The sequence below is a fragment of the Seriola lalandi genome, unplaced genomic scaffold (assembly GCF_002814215.2).
Source record: "Seriola lalandi dorsalis isolate HSWRI2012SDOR001 ecotype SW California unplaced genomic scaffold, Sedor1 jcf7180002054797, whole genome shotgun sequence".
In the NCBI taxonomy this organism is placed as follows: domain Eukaryota; kingdom Metazoa; phylum Chordata; class Actinopteri; order Carangiformes; family Carangidae; genus Seriola; species Seriola lalandi.
Genome location: NW_019525350.1, coordinates 126369 through 142864, shown reverse-complemented (window position 1 = coordinate 142864; position 16496 = coordinate 126369). Strand labels below are relative to the sequence as shown.

Genomic DNA, 16496 nt, shown 5'->3' with positions numbered 1-16496 from the left:
ATTTTTGTGTTTACATCATGTATGTGTGGCTTCCAACATAGTTTTTGGTCAATAATGACGCCCAGAAATGATTTACATGTTCACATTACAAAGCGCTCTTGACAGAAAAAGCGAGACTGTAAATTATTATACAGAGCAACGACCAGATATCAACGATTACCGGGAAAGTGTTACCGATTAAAAAGAGAATGTAAATGAGCCCGTGCTACAGTGGCAAGAAAAAAGTAAGTGAACCCTTTACACCAATCTAGTTTGATCTGGTCTTCTTCACAGGTACAATTATGAACACAATCTGTTTTAAATGACGACACACTAAAAGTACGTGAACCCCTCGGCTAATGGCAGCAAGTCCAGTCAATGAAACCAGATTGGAGGTGTGGGTTAGAGACACTTTCACTTTTCATATATATATAAAAAAAAAAAGAGAGTTTGATGTTCACAAGAAACATCTGGGGATATGAAGCATGCCTCACAAAAGAGGATCAAGAAGTGTTGGTTTGCAAAAAGCTGGAGGTGGTTAGAAAGTCATCTCAGGTAGTTCAGATATTGATCTGTCCACAGTCAGAGTAAACTGTCTATAAATGGAGATGATGTAGTTCTGTGGCTACTCTCGCTAGAAGTGGTCGTCCAGCTAAAGATGACTCCGAAAGCTCAACACAGAGTAACGGCTAAAGCCTTAAAGGAATCATTGGAGCTGGTAAACATCTCTGTTCATGCATCCATCATACACAGATCTCGGAGCATGGTTACATGGAAGGACACCACGGAGGAAGCTTGACACACTTTTATGGACTGATGAAACTTAGGTTGTATTGTTTGGGAAGAACATGTAGCCAAAGGTGAAGCAGGGCGGAGTTAGCGTCATGATTTGAGGCTTTGCTGCCTCTGGACCTTGACGGCTCGCCATCATCAAAGGGAACAATTAATTCCCAAGTTTATCCAGGTATCTTACAGGATAATGTCATTGTGTCTGTCCACCTGCTGGAGCTCAGGAGAAGCTGGGTGATGCTGCAGGACAACGACCCTAAACGTTAAAGACCTTAATCCAGCAGAGATGCTGCGGACTGAACGTTGTGCAGGTCTGATCAGCAGCTACTGGAAGAGCTTGTTTTAGTTTGTTCCTGCCAACGGAGGTTCGACCATTTATTACTTTCTCCATCACACCTGTGAATGTTTTAATGGGTGTGTTCAGTAAAGCCACAAAAAATATAATTGGTTTGTGTGTTTTTAGCTGCAGCACATTGTGTTTGTCTACACTTGTGACTTAGATGAAGATCTCATCACATTTTATGACCAATCAATGCATGAAAAAGAAAGAAAAAAAAAAAGCAGGTCGTTCCAGAGGGTTCACATACTTTTACTTCACTTGAATTCTACACTTACTTTGATTTCTACATTTTAACCTGCCAGGGCTTTCCCTTGATCTTGTTCAAGAGAAGAGAAGGTCGGCTAAGAAGGGTTGAAATGGTCAGTGAAATCTAAAGTTTCCTGGGTGCCAGTTTTGAAGAAGCTGACAAATAGAGATTTTCCGCCACATCAGGCGCAATACTTTCGATTTCTGCCATAATCTTATTGTGTCATTGTAGCTGCGAGTCGCTGGTGTCAGCAGCAGATATTTCACCCTATCACTCTTTGAAAGAGCCTGAGTTATTTATCAGTCTACTGGCACACTGTACTTTGTGCATATTTCTCGTGGCTCATTGGCAGGATTAATTGCCAACAAGTCCCCTGTGGTCCAGGAATGCAATTACCTACTGACCCAAATCATTCTCTTGGCTGGAAGTCGGTGTCGGAGCTCTGGCAGTGTTACACCTGGGACCAAGTCTTCACACATAACCTCACACTCTCCCCTCGGTGCATCCATAATTCAAGGCGTGGCTGATGTTTGTGTGATATTCAGGGTGTGTATGCAAAATAGAGGAGTGACAGGTCAGTTATCACCCCTGAGACCATTTTGTGGTATCTGTGTGTAACGCTCAGGAATCAAACAAAGACATCCAATTACTCTCTGATCCACATCTTGATTTGTGGTTGATTCATTCGAGTGTGGTGTCGTTTTTTCAGGAGTAGATGTACCTTGACGTTGGGCCCTATCTTGCTGCAAACGGGGTTTTTCCTGACTCTTATCTGAGCTTCCTAAACATACGAAATCTCTTTCTCTTGATGATTCATTCGTGAGAGAGATTTCAGGGTCTGAGGTTGGACGAGACTCTGATTATCATTAGGGGGTTGCGGCGGCAGGTTCGAACCTGCCGACCAGCTGGGGCCTTTCTGTGTGGAGTCTAGTTTCAGAGTTTCAGCTGGGATTGGCTCCAGCCCCGCTGCGGCCCTACAAGGATAAGCGTTATAAATAATAGATGGATGTTGTCCTGGTTTGAGAGAAAACCAATCACCAACTATTTTGATAACTGATTCATTGTTTTGTTTTTTTTCATTTTTCATGCCAAAATATTGCCGTTCCGTTTTTTCAGTTTCTCAAATATGCTGATTTAATGTTTTTCTCTTTTTTTTTTGAACTACTACTTGTCAAAATGACAAAATGTGTGGGCAGCAACAACTGAAAGAAACTAGAAACATACTGTACATGTTGTGTGTTGTTGTCCCTAATATAAGATATTACTTGGAACGGAAACAATAAGTCAACTAATTGATGAGTTGATCAACAGATTGACAAAAGCCAAAAGCTCCTGAATGTGTGGATTTCCGTCTTGAATATCTCTGGGTTTTGAATTGTTGGGTCGGACTAATCAAGAAAATTGTTGTCATCATGTCATGTTGTTCTTCCATCCATATTTGACGAATCTGCATCCATCCATCCATCCATCCATCGTGTGCTACATTACATTACTCTTTTCTGACATTTTGTAGACCAGCAGAAACACGTGATATTCAGGTGCCGACAGGTGATTCGTTGTGGAGGATTCAACTCGATGAATCATCAGTAAATTCTCTCTCTTGTTTGCCTATGATGTCGATCATACTGATTAACCTATATTGGATTCTGAGCAGGATATAGAAACAAACAAAAATAAAAAAATAAAAAAATGCCAAGGCTTAACTAAATGGAATCCATTTATTTATGGTGCTGTTAAGAGCACTAATGCAGTAAGATTTAGACTTTAAAGCATTACTAATGCTAGTACAAGTATATAGGAAGAGGTGGAGGCGACTTCCACATACTGTTGCTTTGTCAGAGCACAAAGAGAAAAGCTTCTTTGTCCCTCCACATGTGCATTTACTTGCACTATTCTCGTGTCAGATATAATACACGGGAGGTTAAAGGTCGTAGCCTGGGGTCTTAGTGAGTCGCCCCAGAATGTGCTTCATTAATGGATTATCCAATTGTATATGATGTGGCGTGCATTGTGGATCAAGTACCATATAGTGCAGCCGCCCCTCAGCATTGACACTCAGCCTCCACACTATCCACGGCCTTCTTGTTGTTCGAGCTCCCCGCGTGGCTTTTTTAGGTTGCAAGCTGCAGGGTTTAAGCTGAGGGCGAGAGGGACCTTACGTGTCAGGTTTGAGGTCACTTGTGTTAACATCAGACGGATCCAGTACATTAGATGCATTCCCTAATCTCTTAAATCCCTCCGCTGGGCCAACTTTTCATTTGTTGTAGAAGCATTAAATTAGGAAGAAACATACAAACCAAAGCCTGTGGGTGTTTTTTGCCACCTTTCAGGGATTGCGCCGGTTTGCCCAGAGCTCCGGTCTCTGCAGCAGTTACAGTTTTTCTGCTAATGATAAAAGCATTTAGAAGTAAGCCTCTGGCCTTTGTTCTCCCGCACTCAGGGATGAGATGAGAACTCGTATAGTAACTTTATCTCTCTACATAGGCAAAGGAGGGGTGTTTGTTTTTCTCTACTGTGTTGCCCTTATCGAATTCCTGTGGCTCTGTCCGACTTGAATTTGTGCTGGTGGTTGGTGAATAAAAGGGTTGGTCTGTAGACGAGCAAAGAAAAATAGACAACATAACCTTTTCTACTGTAAAAATAATCGCTCCAAAGTATAGAAATACTTTGAATTAGCAGTTTCCAACAGTAATCTATTAGAATTGTTGACATTACTGCATAGTGAAGGTTTTCTTTTAGCAATGCATTGGCAATGGTGGTCTAACTCCATACATTCATCTCCAGAGGATGCATCCTACTGACTGTGGTGCTCCTCTGAGTTTTCATCGAAACACTTTAGCAGGTCAAAGTTTTCACATATCCATTGAAATATCTACGTGTTGGATCATTCATGGTCCCCAGATGATATACGTTAACAAATGTGGGGATCCCCAGACTTTTCCCCCAGACCGTGACGTTTACACTTGTTGTTTTGCGTGAAATTTGTCAACAGGTTCAGACATTCGTGGTCCCCTTTGGGATGAAGTGTAATAATAATCAGGTTAAAAAAATTAATATGTGCCATACTTTGGTTTTTGACCAAATAACAGACAAGACAGAAAGTGACATTCCCATCAGCCTCAGCTGTAAGTTAGCATGCTCTCAAACTAACATGGGGAACATGGTAAACAATATACCTGCTTATTATCAGCATGTTAGCGGTATCATTGTGGGGCATAATAGCACACCAATTTTAGCACTTTTCAATACGCTTTTCATTCCAGCACCTGCGTGGTACTTTCAATTAGCTTCATTTTAATTACATACATTGCTTAAAGTTTAATCTTAACTGCAGCAATTTTCCGGTGTTCACGGTAAGACCCGTTTGTCTGCAGAGCTTAGAAGTGTTGCGATCACAAAGCCTCCTCTTTGTGACGCTGTTGTGAAGCTGAACCATTCACTGCAACGCCGGTGGAAGTCTCAGCGGAGTTTAATGCTTTTGACAGGACCACAGAGCTTGCTACAGGTTCTCTGGATCATGGAAACTGGTCTCTCTGTGTGTGTTCTCTGTAACATGGATAACATGCAGATAAAATTAACCACTGAAAATCATTTATTGTAGAGGTAGGACAAAAGGACCAGTCCTGCAAATCCACGCTTACGGGCTCCACTTGCGTCATCAGTGCGAGGGCTGTAAATACTGTACCATGAAAAGGAAATCACTTTGAAAGTTTACACATCGGCTCAAAAAGTCCACAAGAGAGCCCTCAAGCACTTGACATTTTCACAACAGTTCTGCGCTCTCGCAGACTTATCAGGAACACATGTCAAAGTCCTGGAGTGTGTGGACTCTGAGACGAGTCAGAGGGGCAACCGGCGAACAGGAGGGAGGGCTCAAATGCAGACATAAAACATGTAATATATGGTTATAGCGGTCGAAGTTCAGGCTCACGGTCTGCCCCCGGGCGTACTCTAATAAAAAAAGGAAAAATCAGCAAGCAAACAACACAAACAGGTAACGGGAAAAGCTGCACTGCGGCGACGGCAAGACACTATAGATGTGGGGTAGGCAGGTGACGGGGGTCAGGTGAAATTCAGTGGAAGCATCAGTGCGCTGCTCGTGGATCGGCGTGACTAAAATGTGTTGGAGAAGAGTTTTCCTCTTCCTTTGTGTCTGTGTGTGCAAACAAAAAGAAATGATGAGTGACGTATCCCATTATTCTGTGTGGCTCTTTAACGCCATTTCAAATACTTCTTTCAGTTGTGAACAAAACGTTTCACCATTTTTGCTGAATTTATTTAAACTTTTGATAAACTTCAGCTGCAGGTTGTATTTTAGTGTCTCAACAGTGTAAACTTCAGCTTCTACCTGCTGCGACCGGCTGTTGTTGCACTGAAATGCTCCTTGTGCTCCCTGTTGTTGTAGTTAACATCACCCATGACCTTTTTTTTTGTACACAGGTTTGTATTTTAGACTTTTTCCAGATCTTTTTTTGCAGTGCAGTTGTTCATTCATTTTGTTCTGGTGATTCAGCCACGAGAGTTTCCTGTCCATTCAAACTGTCGAAGTGCTCAAACTGTCTGTCACATTACGCTGTCTACGGAGAAACTGATGGTGCCTTTATATACTTATGCTTCTATTTAAGTATGTGGTGAGATCTTTAAAAATAGGCACGAGCAGTCAGACCTGAAGGATGTAAACAAGCCAGTTTAGCCGGATGAGCGGTCAGTTTTATTTTGGAGGTTTAAAAGCATCTAATTAATGATCCTTAATTGCACAGCAAAACCACAAATCTGTGTTGTACATCTAGGTTGAATCAGGAAGAAGGAAACATAAAGTTTGTGTTGTAATTTTACCGTCAGCTCTTGTTATTGTTTTCTGAGTAAACCTGAAGGAGCTACAGGTTTGTGTGACCGCTCATGCTCTGTCCCCCTTCAGACCTATTTTAGTGTCTCCTTTCTGAGCCATCTGAGATCAAAGTGTGTTCCCTGTGGTGACTCTACCTCCCGGCATATTTATTCAAGTATTTTTTGATTTCATTTTGTTGAAGTTTATTCTCCTTCACATCCCCAGAATGTACAGACTGAAAGGTTAATACAAGGCCGCATAGTTAAGGTTCATTATTCGTAACAAAAGATTTCTGTTTTGAATTCTGCTGGTTAGAGATGGAAATTGCAGGATGATGATTCTTTAGAAAATTCGTACCCGCATGAATCTATGTGTATTTACAGCTACGAGAGGGAAAATCAAAAATTCAAACTGGGGCTTTGAAAGTCACTATGCTGCTTTCAGCCTGGGAGCTGCTCAACTCTAAGTGAGATCCACCTATATTCTTGGCCCAGATGAACCTCTCATGGATGGTTAGCAGGTCAGATATAAATCAGATGAGTGACTTGTTTCCTATCAAGGGTATTCCCTGCACTTCAGATTCCTGTGAGCCCACCGGTACTGTACTGTACCTAGTTCAGAAAAGGTAACTAATTTAATCTGAACATGCTTTTCACTTTGCTGCGACGCTGTAAAGAAGTGGTTATAAATACACCATAAAGCTCAGGGAAAAAGGCCAAGGTGTTTTCAGGGATATGTATTTTTCATTGGTCTGCCTTTTCAGGCTGTAAACATTAAGGTCCAATCAAGCCGTCTATTGTAGGAGCACTTAGAAAGCATGTGCCCACAGAGAAAATGGACCCGGTGCTCCTCGGCTTTGTCAGACGTATATGACAAAAATGTTTGGGTTAGCCATTGTCAGCAGAGGCATCACGAGTATTGACAGCACATCATACGCTGTACAGTCTATAGAAGCAGCAAAGTGCAGCACGAAGACAAAGATGAAGGTTAGAATGATGTGACGCATATACACTTGTTTTTAGTCTTGTTCCCACCCGTCCGTCGTAGCCTGATGAATAAAGACCTTTTCAGGGCCTAAATTACATTTCTTTGACAGATTGTGGCTCTTTAGAATTGTGCTAATGGTCTAATGTACTTGGATGATCACTTTGGTTTGATAGCAAATTACTCTGAATGTCTAATGACTTTGATAATTTGAGTATTTAGCTCATTGTGTTTTTTCCCCCACTGACTACACGACTGAAAATACCTAAGTTATCATAATGGATGTGGCATTGGATGAAATTGGCTCATTTTATTTGACCATCAAAGAAAATATGCCCGAACATTTCTGAGTGATGGCAGATCTTTATGAAAGGCCCATTTAACCCAATTTAATCTCATGTAAATACTGAAGTAAAACGTGGGTAATAAGGTGCGGTTGCGTAAGGTCCCACCCAGCGATAGATAAGTGGTCGAGGTCAGAAACGGATCGGAACATTATTTTCATCAGAAAACTTGCAGCTCCTTTGATGTGGATTATTGCACTTGACCATATCGCAATTTCGATAATTCGATTAGTTGTTGGATTCAAGTTGAAATTCATAGTTCATGTGTAAGTCCCTGAATCCATGACAAGGTAATGATTCCTGCTTATATCTGCTAAAGTCTGATGGGAACTGTAGTTCCAAAACAATGAAGTGGTGGTGGTGGTGGTGGGGGGCTGAGTTCAGCTCAGTTCAGTTTGTGTCCAATTTTAAAAGCCTGCCTGATGAATATTGGTAGTTTTCCATTGATTAATGTTTTGTATTTATAGAAATACGCCGTGCCAATGTGAGAGAGGAATGACAACCTTTTCAGTTTTGCTGTTCACTGTCAGGCACATGGGGAAATTGCTCCCATTAAAACGGCATTTGCGGTCGATGATTTGGCCTTTTTTGGACTCGTTCTGCCGGAGGAGACATTTGAACAGTGTAGGTAACGATCAGGAAAGTTTTCCTGACGGCACGGGGCAGGAGTCAGGTTCAACCATAGGTACGTTTCGCCTGAACGATTTCATGTTTTATTTCTTTTAATTCATTCAGAGATAGAATTAGTTAGGGCAGATGTGTTATAGCACTTACAGCACAATATATGTTCTATGTGTGTGTTTCCACTATGAGACCAGAGCTGTAGTTTACGGGTCGAGTTGTGTTGTTGTTGTTGTTGTTGTTGTTGTTGTTGTTGTTGTTGTTGTTGTCTTGGAAAACAGCCTGAAGATGGTTTGAATTCAAGAGCTGCTTGTTTCGTTTTAAAGAAGCATGTTGTGTTATTGACTGTAAGTTTATAAGACGTCTTTCACCGTGGACAGGTCAGTGGTCACAATCACAAAGCTGAGACATACACATGCTCACATTCACACCTACGGGCAGTTAACCTAGCTCGCACGTCTTTGGACTGTGGGAGGAAAAACCCACGCAGGCACGAGGAGAACGAGCAGACTTGCAGGTCCGAAACCCAGAACCTTCTCGCTGTGAGGCGACAGGCTTAACCTCTGCACCACCGTGCCGCCCTCGGATGTAAGCTGTGAAAGTGAAAATATTTCCTGCTGCTGTTTGCCCCATCGCTGCCTCACAGGTACAGTCCTATAGCACCAGCATTAGCAACGTTACAATTCTGTTTTTGAATTTATTGGGTTGGCAGCCGAGAGCCACACAAACACACACACACACACACACACACACACACACACACACACACACACACACAAATCCATGAGCCCATCTGACGTGTTTTCCACCATTTTCTGGCCAGATCACCAATTACACAACTGCTTTTCAGCTGGATACTTCTCCAGATGTCTGAGCACAGAACGTGCTGAAAGCCGTTTTGTTTTTGTTTGGATCTGTAACTCAGAGACTGCGAGATCAATCAAATTTAGTGGACAGGTTTCAAGTCCCCCCGATTCTCAAGAGAAAAAAAAAAAAAAAATCACAGCAATGGGTCAGAAATTGGTGAAAGTTTTTCTTTTCTTTTTTGTTTTGGTCGAATTCTTAGCTGAACACAAAATCATTGTGAACACTGGTTTTTAATACATGGATTTCTATGATTATGGCTATTTTGCAGTTGTAGAAAATCTGTCTGCTGTGATAAAAAAGACTGTTGTTTGTATTAGGAAGTGCATCAGCATTTGAGTGTGTGTGTGTGTTTTTGTGTGTGTGTGAGAAGGATGGAGCTGCTGAAAAATAACATTAGAGCTCAGTAAATCTACCCTGGGTAAATAAAAGTATAAATAAAATATCCAACCCACATATCGGTGGTGCACAATTTAAGTTGATAGCAAGACAAGCAAACAGGAAGTGAGGCATATTCCCCAAACACTTAGTGTAATAAGGTCCCCAGTTAGCTGTTACGCTCTCAGTCGACTGTGTACGTGTAGAATACACAATAGTTAGTGGTTTATGTAAACAGCGCAAGTGTGGCCTTGATGGTGGCACTGGAGAGAAAGCGGATGGTGGTTGTGGTGGTGTTAGAGGAGAGGATGCAAATATCAGCTCCGTGACATCTTCTGAAGCGGGACATTGCTTCTAAAAAGAAACAAAGACACGTTTCCGACACTTTTCAGTACTGTGTGAACAAATTAAACCTCCTTTTGTTTTCCTTTTGTATCCACAGGGTAGTTTGCAGATATCTAAATGAAACTAGAGGCATTTGTGAGGCCGGATACTCTCCAGGTGTCCTGGGTGGATTTGGGTGAACTGAGCTTTTTAAGGTTGTCAGCGTCTGTGTTCAGCTCAGTGTTCAGTAGTTTAACACCAGTTTTCTGTTTATTGTCTACTCTTTTTCCTTTTTTATAAGTAATACATCACTGTTGAATTTAATATGTATTTGATATTTTTATATTGAACAGATTTTATTTTGTTATTTATATTCACTGAGGCAACAACTAATAATTATTATTTTTCTTAACGATTCATGTATTTTTCATGTAATTCATTGTTTAGTCCAACCACAGATTTCTTAGTTTACAAAGACAAAACTGAGAAAATCAGCAAAAGGTTCAGAAAATATTTACACTGTATTATTTTTTATTTATTTATTTATTTTTTACAACTTCTAATATAAATTTTTAATAGTCATTAACTCAAAAAAAACATTTAAATGATAGTGATGAAGGAAACCATTTTCTTTTGTGGGATCAACTGAATAGATAAATAAATAAACACATTAAAACACCATATTAGAGCTTGTTCATCGGCGTCATTCCCATGGAGGAAGACGTCCCCGGCACCCTGGCAGCCGGTTACTTTACCTCCTGCGCACCCGGCTACTCGCGGTGCTCCTGCAAAAAACGCTGCGTCTGAAAAACAGGGCGCACATGCCGGAGCAAGGAACGTCACTTCAAGCGACACTTTCTCCTTTCCATTATCACAATGTAAAGAAACTGAAGAGTGAGAAGTTGAGAAAAGACTTGGTTGTCAGTTGCATGTTCTCAAAACATTGTGTTATACTTGGGGAAAAAAACAAGAAGTGTGAAGGAGGCATGGATATCATTTCCAAACTGGCGCCCACCAGTAATTATGATGCGAGTACAAAGAGATTTTTGCCATTCTAAAGGGAGAAGGGGAGTGTAGGTGTATTAATTCTTATTCCTTCCTGCTTCCTCGACTTGGAAGTTCAGATTTAGAAAAATAGACCCCCCCCCTCCCTCAAAAGAGAAGAAAAAACAAGACCTGTCACATTGACTGACGCCAATCGTATGTAGCATCTGTGTTCCCACTACTGCTCCCTATAGTATATGCCACACTGTGGCAATGTGGGAAACTGACAATGTCAATTTATCAGAACAAAAGCATTCCTCAGCAAGAGGAATACACATCTTTGGGCCCTGGAGACAAAAAAAAAATCATTCCACCCCCACCCTTACCTGTATCTAAACAGAATGTAGGACATTCACAACACCAGAAATAGAAATTTCACTCACAATTATCATTCTTGAATTTATCCCCTGCAGTCAAAAGTTGGTGTTTCACTTTAGGAGTTGGTGCTGCACTGTAATGCTAACTTTCTTAAAAGTAAACAACTGGATGAGAATGAAAGACGCAGAGAGATGAATTGAACGGCAGCTGCAGCCCAGGATCGGACAGTTTTAAAATCAGCTGATCCAGATCCGGTCTGATCTGACATCTCTTTGTTGAAACTTAATTTTCCCCTTTTATGTCTGAGCTGTATACTTACACAGTTTTTTCTTTTCAGGTGTCTGATCCTGTAGTCGCTGCCATCACTTAGCGTTAACATTTGGGTGAGTACTTGACCTAATTTCTCCTCCTTTCCACAACAGTACAATACTGTATATTCACAGAACAGAGCGGCCTCCGTGAACCATCTTCTGGAATTTAATTTAATTTTCTTATACTTTAATTTACTTTGTTTCCCCAGATAGACAATATGTATAATTCCCCATTAACTGTTGCAGCTGCAGTGGTGATGAGAGTAGAGAAATCTCTTTACATATATGGTCATTTATGTTTTTTATCTCACATGCAAATCTCCCATGTTATCTCCTATATGTATGTATGTATGTATGTATATATATATATATATATATATATATATATGCAACTGTCATGTATTTCTTTTCATCCTTCCACCTTTTCCACTTATTTTCATTTTTTTCCACTTTTTGAGAAACAAAAAAATATATCAGATATTTTTTTTCAATATTGTGTGTGTGTAGTGTGTTATGTTTTTAATTTCCTTTTATTTTAACACAGCAGAAAGTCAGAAATGTGTTGCTGTGACTCAGCTGTGTGAGTGTCTGTGTGTGTTGTTTGTGTGTGGACACATCAGTGGGGTAATTAATGTAATCGGTGGCCATTAAGAGCGCTATGTTGCAGCGCTATACAAACGTTTAGTCGGAGCATAATTTCTTTATTTTGACTCAGAAATTTCTTCAGTAATTTATCAAATGCTAATGAGTCTGAATTATCGTTGTTATTTTAAAGATTATTTATTAAAGCCATTTCATCAAAGCTTAAAACAAGATATTCTTATTGAGCTGTAGTATTTTACTGTTTAATGAGCCTGTATTACAACAAGTAACAGGATATAAAATAGTGTATTTTTGTGATTATTATACCGTAATTAAGTATAAAAATGTATTATTGATTATATATTTTAATTATATATTTCTATAATTTATTCAGTTATTTTATTAATTTCTGGAGAAATTCCTGTTGTAGTTTTTGTCTGTATTGTATTTTCATTAGAAGATTGTGGCATTTCAGGAACTTCTTCATCCACACTCGCTGTTTACAGTTCCAATCTTTCTTCCTAGACGATTGATTTGCGTCACAGAAAGTTGGCTAAAGGGCAAAAGGTTGCCTTAATGATGTGCAGCATGTGTTCCCATGATGCATTCTTGATTTAATCAATTAGCCTTGGTTATGAGAAAAACAAGTCATGTGTTTTATATAGAAAATGTGGAAAAGCCACTATCCCTTTAATCAAATGAAGCATTGTCTGGTTTGTTCTTCAAGAGTCCTCGGACAGACATAATCCAGAGATTTGCCGCCCCATCGGTTTTCCCACAGTCCCGTCAAAGTTGCCTTCAGCATAGGATGTGATTTATAATCTAATGTAGGATTGAACTAATGGATTGTCATAACACCGCTGCAACTCTCGACGAATGAGTGCTACATTTTCAAGCCCTGTGTGGGGGCTGAAGCTGACAATACAGGTGCTGCGGTCGACAAAGATTTTATTCTGTACACAACAAAAGACAAAACAAATAGATGACAAATGAAATAAATACGAAAATTATGATTTGGGCTCAAAAATGTAAAGTATTAATTCAATTTTGATGCTTTAAAACACGACCTTGCACTGAACTGTCTAGTAGATAGTTACTAAAAAATAACAGTTGGCCGTCAGGGTTGTTGTTCGGCTGCATGTATTGTCAGCGGCAACTGAAATAAGAGAGAGATACTCCAATTTGTAGGTTTGAAAAAAGAAAAGAAAAAAAAGAGTAATTTAAAAAAGTAAAAATACCTGTTAGAACTGAAACATGCTTGTAGACCTTGTTGCTGCACACTAAGGATGAATTTGGTAAATTAGCTTAGCCTACAATGATTCTTTGTCTTTATCTGCTAATTAGCTGACTCTTTGTTGGCGTTCTTTCTGATAAGCTGCTGAGAACTCCCTTAACAGCCACATCAAAACTGTGTTTGCATGTCCTGATAACACTAATGGTCCTTGCTATAATTGATGTAAGATATAATTTCATCACTTTTTTTTTTTTTCTTTTTTTCCAGTCATGCTTGTGCGGTTTTAATTCTAATGGAGCGGTGTATGCTTGATTTTTGTTATTTGGTCCTGTCTCACATAAATACCATCAGATTATTTGCTGCCGTGACACAGATGTGCTCGTCTTAAATGTACAGAATATACAGAATATACCGTGTTGCACAGACTGTCAGTGCGGACGCTGGAATTAGAAAAGCTCTGAGGTGTCTGTGCTTAGCAAAGCATGCACTGTTGTTGAATACCAAACTGTGATTTTTGAAACAGATGGTAAGGTGCTCATATGGGAACCTGAGCTCTTCTTCACTAAATATGAAAATGCTGAACAGGTGGTGCAAGAAGCCTCCGTCCTGCCACAGCTTTCATTAACACACTTTTATTCTTCTAGAAATGATAAACTTATTCGCGCCCTCAGAGACACGGGGGGGGCGACAAAAAGAGCTGCTTCTTTTTTTTCTAATATAGGCGAAAGTGTGGCAAAGCAGCAACCGCTAACACCGCCGGATATCAAAGGAGACGCACACAGTCCCACAGCGTGAGCATGTTTGATGATCTGATGCCATGTTGTCTGAAACTCACTGTTCATTAGACTACAGTTCTTTTTACTTCTCAGCGGCGATATGTCGTCACCGTGCAGCCATATTTGGACGCGTCTCAGGAGGGATGCTGTGCCACTATCAGTCACTGTTGCGAGGTTTGAGACACTGACCCCCTTACGCCTCTAAATGCCCCGTCACTGCCGCCTCCGTGTTCCCCCGTTCTCCTGGAACAAAGGGCAGCGCCAGTCGTCGGGTTTCCCTCCAAACGTAGCGCAAAGCACAAGAAAGAGCAAATGAATCTAATCAAATATTAGGAGCAGGTTCATGGAGATAAACAACTGGTGGCAAATTTTCCAGTAGGTGGGGGCACAAACAACTCTTGAGCAGTGAATCCCCCCCGGTTCGATTCCCGGCTAACCGGACTGTTAGCTGCATGTCATGTCCCCACATTTCCCGTCACTCTCTATTGTCACTATCCAATTAACACAAAATAATAATAATTAAAAAAAATTCCAGTCAGGTCCCATTAAACCACTCCAATAGAAGAAGAACAATGTTTTTATGTGTTAATGTGAATGTAGGGAGTCTAGACACATTTGCATTCACCTCTGGCACATGTAATGTAAGAATTTAAGAATTTTATTTCCAAAAAAATTGCAACTACATAAGTTGCATATCATGATACTGGCGTAAAAATAGAAAATATGTTTAAAAATCTTTGCTGGTCCTGTGGTCAAGTTTTTTAATTGATACATCAGGCATTAAATTATTTTATCAGTGCAACTCTCAAAACCTTAAAAAGATACACAATAAGCTGCTGAATTTACTGCCAAACTCTTAACATTTGTATTTGGAAAGGTAAATCGTGTCAGTGTGAAGGATGCAGTCGTTCAGGCTGGTTGATAGATGAATTACTGATACTGATGAAAGGGCTTTTTTTCTTTCTGTATTTTTCATCCGTATAATTTCATAATTTGCTAAAGACGACAATTTCTTTAGTGTAATTAAAAGTGAAATGAGTGTGTGTGTGTGTGTGTGTGTGTGTGTGTGTGTGTGTGTGTGTGTGTGTGTGTGTGTGTGTAATATATTATGTCCAGTATCAGTTCTTGTGGCATGTTGATAATAACTACAGTTTGACGGTATTGTTGAAGGGGTTATTTCAAGTGAGTTCACACTACAGAAACCCGCCTGAAACACTGCGTTACATGCATTGTGTTGCTGTGTGAGCGATCCTTTAACATCTTTTAACGTATACGTTGATGAAATCCTTGATCCTCCAAGAAGAATCCTTGTTTTTTTAATTTTCTTTTTCTATTGTATTCTAGACACTGGCCATGGAAATTATGGCCTTGCATTTTTCCATATAGAAAAACGTAGAAAATAATGTCCGGGTCGTCAGTGATGGTGAAGTATTTTATATACTCGCAGAGCTGAGTGAACTTTTCAAGGTTTTTAGGATTGTTTCGTCTTTGCTTATTTTCCATTTGCAGCTCGGTGATAATTTGTGGGATTATAGAGAGGGCAGATGTTCAGGAGCAGAAGAATGAATTTTACCTGCTGTAGTGTCATTGAAAATCAAACGTCTCAATCTAAAGCAATAAAAGAGTTTCCAGGTTTATTCTCACAGCAGAGCTTTTACACTACAGAGTCGCTGGGCTTTGTCATACAGACAGTGAGGTGAGTCATTTCACACAAAGTGCAACGTTTGTATTGATTCAGCTTGACCTTTTCTGTTTCCCTTTTTTAAAGAAACTAAATTGTCGGCAGCACCTTCAAAGTGCAAAGCGTTGCAAGGGTTGCTGAAAGTGATTTTTTTTTGTAAGAGTGTTATATTTAAGAGGATATAACAAAGCTGTTTATTCTGTGAGGTTCAACACTTGAGCATAACATAGGCAAAAAATAAAATGTTGTGAGCAGTTACACAGTGAAGGCTCAACCCAATTCCTTTTACCCACTAACCCTATACACCACTGCTTTGTGCACGCATGCATGTAGTGAGTTAGTAGTTTACTCATTCAGTACGTGCAGCCTCCGATTCATGAGAAAAATACACCGCACCTGCACACACACACACACACACACACAAACACACACACACACCCACATTATTTTTTGACACTATAAATCAACACTATCATGCCAAATACGAGAATGACATCCTTCAACACAGAAGTGTGGTTTCACCTCTCAGTTCACATTAAGGCGTCACAGTAGCGCAGCAGTGGAGGGACGGGGACCACCGTACACGACTGGGCCGCAGTGAAGCTGTAAACTTCACTTGCCAAGACTTGGTTTCTCTGTTTTTGTTTGGGTGTCCTGGCTCGCAGTTTGTGTGTATGGGCCAGATTCTTGAAGCACACATCAAATCGACGGATGACTAGCCAGGCCGGCTGCCAGCTGAATTTCAAGAACAGTTTAGCTTGACTGTAGAATTTAAAAAGACAGGTATTCACATATGAAGTGCATGCATGCAAACCATAACTACAGGGGAAGAAAGCTATGACTAAAACAAAT

At 40.2% G+C, this 16496-nt stretch overlaps 1 protein-coding gene across 5 annotated transcripts in view; it reads left to right on the top strand.

Annotated features, from left to right (window-relative positions):
* The window catches only part of lpp (LIM domain containing preferred translocation partner in lipoma), a 142670-nt gene that overhangs the window by 13624 nt on the left and 112550 nt on the right, over window positions 1-16496 (top strand). For 3 of the 5 annotated variants that reach the window (XM_023425955.2, XM_023425957.2, XM_087179198.1), the window contains one exon: window positions 11398-11443. The exons of the other annotated variants lie outside the window; for them this stretch is intronic. The gene's annotated coding sequence lies outside the window, so the exon portion shown is untranslated. The remainder of the gene's footprint in view (window positions 1-11397; window positions 11444-16496) is intronic. 5 annotated transcript variants of the gene reach the window in all.